Here is a 9,033-nt window from a genome sequence, read left to right on the forward strand (position 1 = left end):
ATCATATATCACCTTGTGATATTCGACCTTCAAATTGGTGTTCGAATCCAACCTTCGCCGTAAAGAATGGAAGCGCCTTAGAGCCTGAGAGCGTGAGTTTGCCGAGATCGCGATCACCATTCCGAAATGGCAAACGTACCACGTACCGGCCGTTCGCGTCGCGCACCGTACCGTTCACGTAATGAGCTTCGCAAAAAGATTCCTCTGACGTTCTCGAAGATTTAGAGTTCGCATCCTCGATTATCCAGAACCTGGCCAATTGTTCGGATAAATTAACCAAGTTACATGCAGCTATAGAACTCCCTTCTTCGCTGCTCGAACCTCCAGCAATTACCCAACCTAATTGCGTTTTTTGCAAAACCAAATCGCAATTGTCGCGTGACAAATTGATTTGGCCGATTGAAAGCAATGATAAGGTGGCCCCGGATCCGATCAACATATCTACCGGTTGAGGAATGTGGAACCGAGGATCGGCTAGTTTTATATTGGCCGGGATCTTAAGCATTTCGCGCGGGAAAATTTCTTCTGGCACAAGATCAGCGATTTTCGGCAAGGTTAAAAAAGTCAAGACCTTTGAAAATTCATTATGAACGGAATGAAACCGCAACTCGATGCTGCTCTTAGATACAGTGTGCATCCCGTCAACCGCACCGACTGGGATAGGGCAAGTACGCTTATATAATTTCAGCCTATTTGCGAAATCCTCAGTGACGAAATGCGCTGTCGCACAGGTGTCGAGTAGGGCTCGGGCTTGAACGAAACTACCAGTCGCGTCACGAACGCGTATAATGGCGCTCATCATTAACTGAGATCGGGATACACGCGAGATCGTAGCGAATGTGTCTACAACTAGTCACGCCGACCCTTTAGCTTCAGGTAACTCAGTCGAAGACTTATTACACGCAGCTACCGGACGCGACGCCGCTTGGTTTGGAGCGCTTGAATGTAGAAGGGTATGATGGTACCGGCCACAACGTCTACAATGGAACGATTTGCATTCGCCTGAATGCGCGCGAAGACAGTTACGGCAAAGTTTCTTTGCTTTCACGACCTCCCATCGTTGCTTGACGCTTAACCCTTCGAACCTGGGGCATCGATAAATAAAATGATTTTCGCGACAATGAGGGCAAACCGAAGACGTTGCGGTGACAAATGTCTTTACCCCGGAATCTACCTTTCGCGCCTTCGTTGATTGCGGTTCCCGATCGTAGCGGCGCTTTCCGCGCGATCCGTCCTTATCGCGCACGGTATCGCTGTCTAACGTGCTAAGACTGAAAGCAGTCTCATTAATAAAATTGCAAAATTTATCTAAACTGGGAAATACGTCAAGAGTGAGAGACTTCTCCCACTCTTGCCGCACGTCACGAGGAAGCTTTCCTTCTAGTATTCGCACGATCAATCCCTCATCCGATTTAACCTGCAACGCCTCCAACATGCTTAAATGCTGACAGGCGTCGTCAGCGATCTTTGACAATCCTTCCGGGGTCGCGGTAGTTAATCGAGGTATATTGAGAATGGCATCATAGTGCTTCGCTAACAGAATGCGTCTTTTTTCATATGAATCTACTAGAAGTTTCCAGGCCTTCTTGTAATTCTCGGCGCTGGTGTCAAAACGTGCGAGTTTATTTAACGCTGCACCCGTAAGCGAATTTTTCAAATATAAAAATTTGTTCAAATCATTAATCTCGGTATGAGCATCGACCATGGAAAGGAAAGTGTTTCGAAACGATAGCCACTTATCATAGTCACCGTCAAATTTAGGCAGCTCGGCTATAGGGAGCTTAAGCTGCCGTTGCCTTTCAATGAAAGTTGAAGTGCCCAGGGGGTTATTTACGGTCGTATCGCTGCAACGAGACCCGCCAGCGCTCGGCATGCTTTCGACCCTCGACCCGAGGTTATAGAAATTGTCGCGTATCTCCTCCATCTGTTCTAGCCCGTCGTTCGTTTCGTCCAACAACTCAAGCTCGTCGTTGAGATCTTCATATGCATTGAAAAGTCCCGTGACGCGCGCAAGTCGCGCTTTAGCGTGCGTATTGTCGACTTTGTTTTGCTCGACGGCAGTGCGTAGAGACGTTATTTGTCTTTTGAGCGCTGTGCGTTTCTGCGCGATGAAAGTGATACGATTCGGCATTTTGATTAATTAACGAATATCAACACGAGAACCGAAAATGCGTTAACGTAATACAATACTCGAGACAATGGAACCGGAAAACTATACAGCGATACTCAACCAATATCGTTCGAAAAAAGTTGCGCGGACGTACCGATTTTATTTTCGCTCTCTCTCGCTCACGCTCTCCTTAGCTCTACGCGCCGTTATCCAGAAGAAAGAATAAATCTCGAATGAGAAGTTATTTCGATGCGAAAGTGCGAGCTGAGCCGTTAAGATTCGACTCAAAACGATTGGATTGCAAGCTCACAGAGATTCAAGACGCAAAATTAAAGGCGATTGAAGAATGAATAGCTTATCTGTATCCAATAAGATATGTAGACATCGGGTGGCAACTAAGCGAGCTGCGTCCCTGACGGAAACGACGTCCTTTTGTTGGCAATGACTCCAGGTATGCCGGGCTATGACTCGCCGTACGGTACACCTTTGTTCCATGCGTTGCTAGCGAGCGGCTCAAACCTCACAGGAGGCACCAAAATGTTTGTAGCGTCGAAACTCAAACCGTTTGCCTGAGTTTCGTGATTCATGAAAATAAAATAAGGAATTATAGCAGATGAATTAACGCAAAAAAACAACACAATATTTGGGGTTGGACCCCGAGGTAAAAAAGACCTTGCGGCCAAAAAAACCTCGATAAACTGTTTATTTTTCAATACAAATGTATATAGATGTGAGGTGTGTATGATGCATGTATGTGTGTGTCCGTTTTTGCTGATTGTTCTTAACGTAATCAGTCCGGATCATATATGATCGCTTATTAAATTGTATGGAGACGCGGAGTCTCCATAGGCTGGACCGACGTGCGGCAGCTAATTATTATTGATGACGATATGTAATCGTCATGGGCTGGACCGATAGACGGCAGCTTTTTATTATGGATGACGATATGGAATCGTCATGGGCTAAACCGATAAACGGCAGCTTTTATTGTTGAATATTTAAATTGGAATGGTGTGTTTTTGATCACGTACCTTGGTGTGTGGAGTAGCCTGCGTGTTTTTACGATAATCTTTAAAATCAATACAAAATGGCCAAAAAAAATGCACTGTTCGCTCGATACTGGTTTCCAAAGAACTGAACGAGGCCCGCCAGCGTCTCACTTGATTTTGCTGGGCCTCCTACCCCTACTCACACCACGTCGGCGACGCATAACGAAGTTAATTTTTCCCTTGACGCGCATTCGTCTGAAGGGTGCTGGCCGACGGCTGAACTGACCGCGCAATATTCAAAAAATACCTTGGATCCATTTCGATCCAACATGTATTGCACACAATTATGTCGGTGTTCCTATTGGTTGAGGAGATGAGGGTTCCTGGGCCTCGCGCTCCAGTACATCCAACGCATTATAGTTGTCGTTCATTCTATTATCAGTACCGGACACCGTGTACTGTCTTATTCCCGAGACATGCTCGACGTAGATGTCTCGGGACCACGCGATAGTTTCTGCTACCATTAGTTTTCTCATTAGAGACGCGTAGTGCGGTGAAATACGTAGGAGCTCCAGGAGGAACTCGTTCCCCGGATCCCAGGCGCCCAGGGCGCCCACAATGAAGGCATCTAGATATACTTTGTAGCCGCGCCCTTTCAGAGAATCAGCTAGTTCTTGGTATTTATTTATTTTCTCAAATCTTGCATCTGCGATGGCCTGCATCATATTTTCAAAGGGCACGGCTACGTCGACCAGTACCACGGTCTTCGACGCTTCGTGCGTGACCACGATGTCCGGGCGAAGCGCCGAAGACTCTCCTGACGCCCCGGGGACACGCCTGTTGATCCGGATCTCACCAGGAAGCCGGATCGCCGTACTCAACCTCAGGACGAGGTTGTCGTGCCGTCTCTGCCTGGCGGCAGAATGAGGACCGCAGTGGCAGAGCACATGAGGAAGGCCTTCCAGCGTGTATCCGCATCGCCTGCAGCGTTTATCCTCTCTCCCCCATCGACGGGCTCCGTTTAACGGGAGCACGTCGAGGCGGGCGCGATGGATAAACCTCCAATCAGCAAAGCGGATAAACGCGCCACCCCTCATGAAGCGATTGCTCGCCGCATGTTGGGTGGTTGCCTGGAAAACCTTACCTTGGTCCGGCTTCCGAAGAAGCGAGGACACATAGTGCTCCGTAACTGCAGCCCTCATCCTGGTGATGACATGTGCCTTGGCAAGAGGCGGCACGACCACCCGACGTCCGTTTCGGGATTCCATCACAATCGCGAGTTCAGCTCGATCATCACCCCACTCCCAGCGAAAGCCGAGACGCGCTCCGGATCTCAGCGAGACGGACCGCACCCTCGACCAAAACGACGAACGACCAGTCGTTGGTCTTGACCAGTCCCCGGCCAAAGAGCCCGACAGGTACTGGGCACGATCCCGATCGGTCGGAGCTCGACGAAGCTTCTCGCTCGCGGCAGCTTCCAGCGTGAACCTCGCGATACGAGCCACGACCGTGTCCTTAGCATTCAGCAGCCTGAATGCGTGGGCCACGGCCGTGACCTCAGCGAGGTCCGCTATCGGGGGGTGCCCACATCCTCCCAGTGACGGGGGAATGTGGACTACCTCCGGGCTAGCGCGCTGGGGCAAGTGGAACCATAGCTTAACCGTCCGCTTGATAGCTTTGTCAAGCTCCGACAGGGTCATTCGCCGTATATTGGCCCCCCTCAGCAGGAAATCGAGACGCGGAACAATAAATGTCGCCAGCGCCTCGATCTTCTGCCAGGGGGCGAGGAGTGAACGGTCCAGCGCGCCCAGATCCTCTAACGCCTCGGATCGTGGTGTAGGGCGTCTGATCAAGCTGAACCCCGGTTGGGATCCCTAGGTGTTGGTAAGACTCACCTTTTTCCAGAGCCGGAACGGGCTCCTCCTGGATACGGTACACGGTGTCCAGTACGTCGTCCCGGCCTCTGATATGTAATGTTGCGCACTTTTTGGCATTAAAGGCGAGACCCAGGTTGGCTGCGATGTTCTCTATCTCTCTTAAAATCCTCCTCATCTCCTCTTCATTCTCCGCCAGCAGCGCGATGTCGTCCGCGTAGGCGAGCTCCACAATTCTTTCCCCCGCGATCTTGTATCCTATGGTGGAGTCCTCGGCTACGCGGATTACTGGCTCTAGTGCCAGATTGAACAGTATGGGGCTGAGGGGGCAGCCCTGTTTGACCCCTGATAGTATGGGGATCCTGTCTGTGTACCCCTCAGCGGTACGGACCCTCGTCGCGCAGTCTGTGTACATACTGGCGACGATATTTGTCATCACCCGCGGCACCCCGGCGTTGGAGAGCGACTCCAGGATAGTGGCGTGCGGGATCGATCCAAAAGCATTGGAAAGATCCAGCCACGCCACCACCAGTTCTCCCTTCTTCCTCCGAGCGTCGGCGATGCATTCCTGCAGCACGAAGTTGTGCTCAAGGCACCCCTCGTACGGCAGGAAGCCCTTCTGGCCTCGTGAGAGCCGTCGGTTTTGTACGGCCCAGTGAGTGAGGCGGTCGGCCATTACAGCGGCGAAGAGTTTCGGCACAGTATCACCCATCGCGAGTGGTCTCCAGTTGGACAAGTCATCCCGGTCACCCTTCTTATAAATAAGAACGGTGTTTGACTCCTTCCAAACGCGCGGAATATGCTCCATCCTGAGACAGGCGTTGAATAACGCCGTTAGGAGCGTGGCGCCTGGGTCGACATCGCGCAAATCACCGTAGGTTACGCCGTCAGGACCCGGAGAAGATTTCTTCATAGGGCTGGTAGCCCTATCGACAGTCAGTGGCCTGCTCCGAGGCCCCTGCTCCGCCCCCGTAGGGGTCCTTACCACGGGTGGCTCCCGGACCAATTCCTCCTCTTGTTGCTGTTGCTGTTGTTGTTGTTGCTGCCGTGGCTGCCGCGCCTGCGTCTTCGGTGACGGGGTCGTCAAAGCTCCCTCCTCTTGCTGCCGCCCAGCCCTTCTCCTCATGATCCGCGGCGTGACGTCCCGCCAGTCCTCCTCTTCTTCAACTCTTATTCCTCTTCTTCCTCCTCCTCCAGTCTTCATTTCCTCCACCGGCGCCGCTGGTACCGCTGGCGACGCCTCGGCTATAGCAGGGAGAAGATTTCTTCTCCCGATGCGCCCTGTAGTGGGGGACGGTAAGGTGGTAGGTCCGTCCCCCATCCTCTTCTTCTCTTGTGTCGACCCGGGCGACATAGTCTTCGCCCGGGTACTCCTTCTCGTCACAGGGCGCTCCTCCGGCGTCTTCTGGGTGGCCATGTCGCTCACCGTCGCACTTCCCGTTGGCGGGCTTCTCCTTCCCATGGTGCCTTTCCTGGTGGTGGGGTCCGAGGGGCTCCGTGGTTGCCCTGGCAAGCCCGCGCCCTGGTCATCGGCGCGGACTCCAGGAGCACCGTATCCTCTTGAATCTTCATCTTGTGCCCCCTCGGCGAGGTTCCCCCCCCGCTCCTTCTTGTTGGCGGACGGTGACTACGGGCCACCGGTTGGCTATAGACCGAGGTCGTCGTCAGGGGCAGTGTTCCCGCCGTCGCGAAGGTGCACGTCGCCACCACTGGCCTGATGGGGGGCGCTTGAGCTGTGGATGCGCCCCCGGCTCCTTCTTTTGACACGGGCGGGAGGGAGGTTGCCCGTGTCATCCTCCTCGTCGTCATGGTTGTGGTGGTGGTCGACGTGCCCCTGGTGACCTCTGCATAGGTGACGGCGGGTGTCACCTTCCTGGTCATGGTGGTGGTGGTGGTTCGTCGGGGCGGGCCAGGTTGAGGAGGCTCTGTTGTGGCCCGGGTACTCCTTCTCTTCAACCCCGGGCTCTTCTCTTTCTCTTTCAGTGGGGGGGTTAAGGTGGAAGTTACCCCCCCGCTTGGCCTCCTCATTGACGCTGGCCCGCCACTAGTCCTCTTAGCGGCGCCGGTCCCCGCTGGTGGGGTGGTGAGGTCCACGGTCGGCGGGGTGGCGGGACTCCCCGTGGATGGAGGTCGTCCATCGGCGGGGCTGGACGGCGTCCCGCTCTTCCTCGTGGTCGTTGTCGCTGTCTTTTTAATGGCCCAGCCCGTCAGTAGGTTTTTCCCCGTCACCGATGAAGTAATTACGGGTTTCTTCTTCGGCGCAGTCCTGGATTTGGCAGCCACGGTGGTCCGGGAGTTGGTTTGGGTAGTTTTAGCGGCGCGCGTAAGCGCGCCTCCACCCGTGGTGGTCCCTGCCGCTTCCATCGGGGACGGAGAGGGCCTCTGCGTCAGCTCGGCTACAGCCGCGTCGGTGGGTCGCTCCTCGGCTGAATCCCCCTCAGCCGGGGGTGCACTGCCGCCGTCATTGTTACTGTTACTGTTACTTGCACTAATGGACGGCCGCGCCCCATCGGCACGAGGCTCTGCACTACCTTTATGTGAGTCTGCGTGGTGCTTCCTCACTTTCTTCAGTGCGTAGACACTGTCGTCTGTGAAGGAACACACCCCGCAGACCCACTTTCTTTTTGCGCCAGGGTGGTGGAGGCGCAAGTGTTTTCCAAGGTCCTCGTGTCGCTGGTACACGGCCGACCGGATCCAATTTGACGGCACCCCTACGTTGCAGAAGGGGCAGGGGAACGTCTCGGGGAAAGGGAACGTTATTATCACATCGTTTCCCCTGGCAGTGCAGCTCGGCTGAGGGCTCGTCATAGTGTATAATAAATAATTAATAAAATAAGTATATAAATATAAAATGAGTCCGTAAAATAAAATAAAATGATATAGTAAAACAGTCAGCACTGATACGAAATGTAGGTACTCCCCAGTCAATAGTTAAAACTTAAGGCTATAGAAATAATAAATAAAATGAAATGGAATAGAATAAAGAAAAATAAAAATAAAATAAAATAAAATCAATGAATAAACGGGTATATATACCTGAGGTATATATGTCGCGAGGATAAAGAAAAGAAAATAAATAAACAAAAGTAAATAAAGTCAAAATAATAAAATAAAATAAATAAAATAAAGTAAAACCTTAATCTAGTGACTAGATTAGATCGAAAGATAAAACAAAAACGAACGAACGGAAAGACGACCGTGCGAGTCGCTCTCCGCGATAATTTGCAAATTAAATCCGCAAATTACCGCACACAGGGGACTGAACTGTGAATATCGAGTTACACAAGTTGTAAAAGGACCCGTGTACCTCGATAATTAATCGGAAAAAGAATAATTAATCTACTGCAAATAGAAAAATTTCCAGCTAAATAGCTAGAATAATGAAGTAAAGTCTACCCGTAACGGTCTAAATGTCTATATTTAGCCTATACGGGAGCACAAAAACTACAGCAAAAAGTGGATTTCGGCAAGTCGGTTAGTGGGACAAACAGCTGTTATCGGTTTAAACGACCAGCGTTCTCACGGATAACAGCTAAATATAAACCAAAACAAAGACAAACGCGAGCAAGGCCGCACCGGAATCGGATACGGCGCGAAAGGGTTTCGATGTATCGAAACAGTCCGCCTGGAGTCGACAGCGCTTTGCCTGCTCCAGGTGGCACCACTCTACAGTAACGCTACACTACGAAAAACCACCACCAGACTCCCAAGCTCCACTTACCGCGCAGTTCAGTCGCCGCTGTGCTGAGCGAGTCGCACCGCCGTTGGAAAAGCCAATACACGAACGCGATCGCGGATAAAAAATAAAAAAGAAAAAAAGACTAGAGAATAGAAAAGAGGAGTCAGAATATTTTAAGAAGAGCAATGTATGTTTCTAAATAGCCAATGTGGGCCGCGTCCTGCGGCACTGCAAGGCAGGTACGACCCGTGTCGGAGTCGGAGCAAGCCCCGGAGTCCGACCAATTCCAAAAATAAGGTTAATATTCTGACTCCCCGATGGGGAGTGTATCAGATATTAAGCTGATAAGAACAGATAAAAGCGCTTTATTGAACAATTCAT

General features: G+C 51.6%; 1 pseudogene; it reads right to left on the bottom strand.

The window, feature by feature from the left end:
• Positions 1-8,855: 8,855 nt before the first annotated feature.
• On the bottom strand, positions 8,856-9,033 carry LOC114882468 (annotated as a pseudogene).

This window comes from Osmia bicornis, chromosome 12, assembly GCF_907164935.1.
Source record: "Osmia bicornis bicornis chromosome 12, iOsmBic2.1, whole genome shotgun sequence".
In the NCBI taxonomy this organism is placed as follows: Eukaryota; Metazoa; Arthropoda; class Insecta; order Hymenoptera; family Megachilidae; genus Osmia; species Osmia bicornis.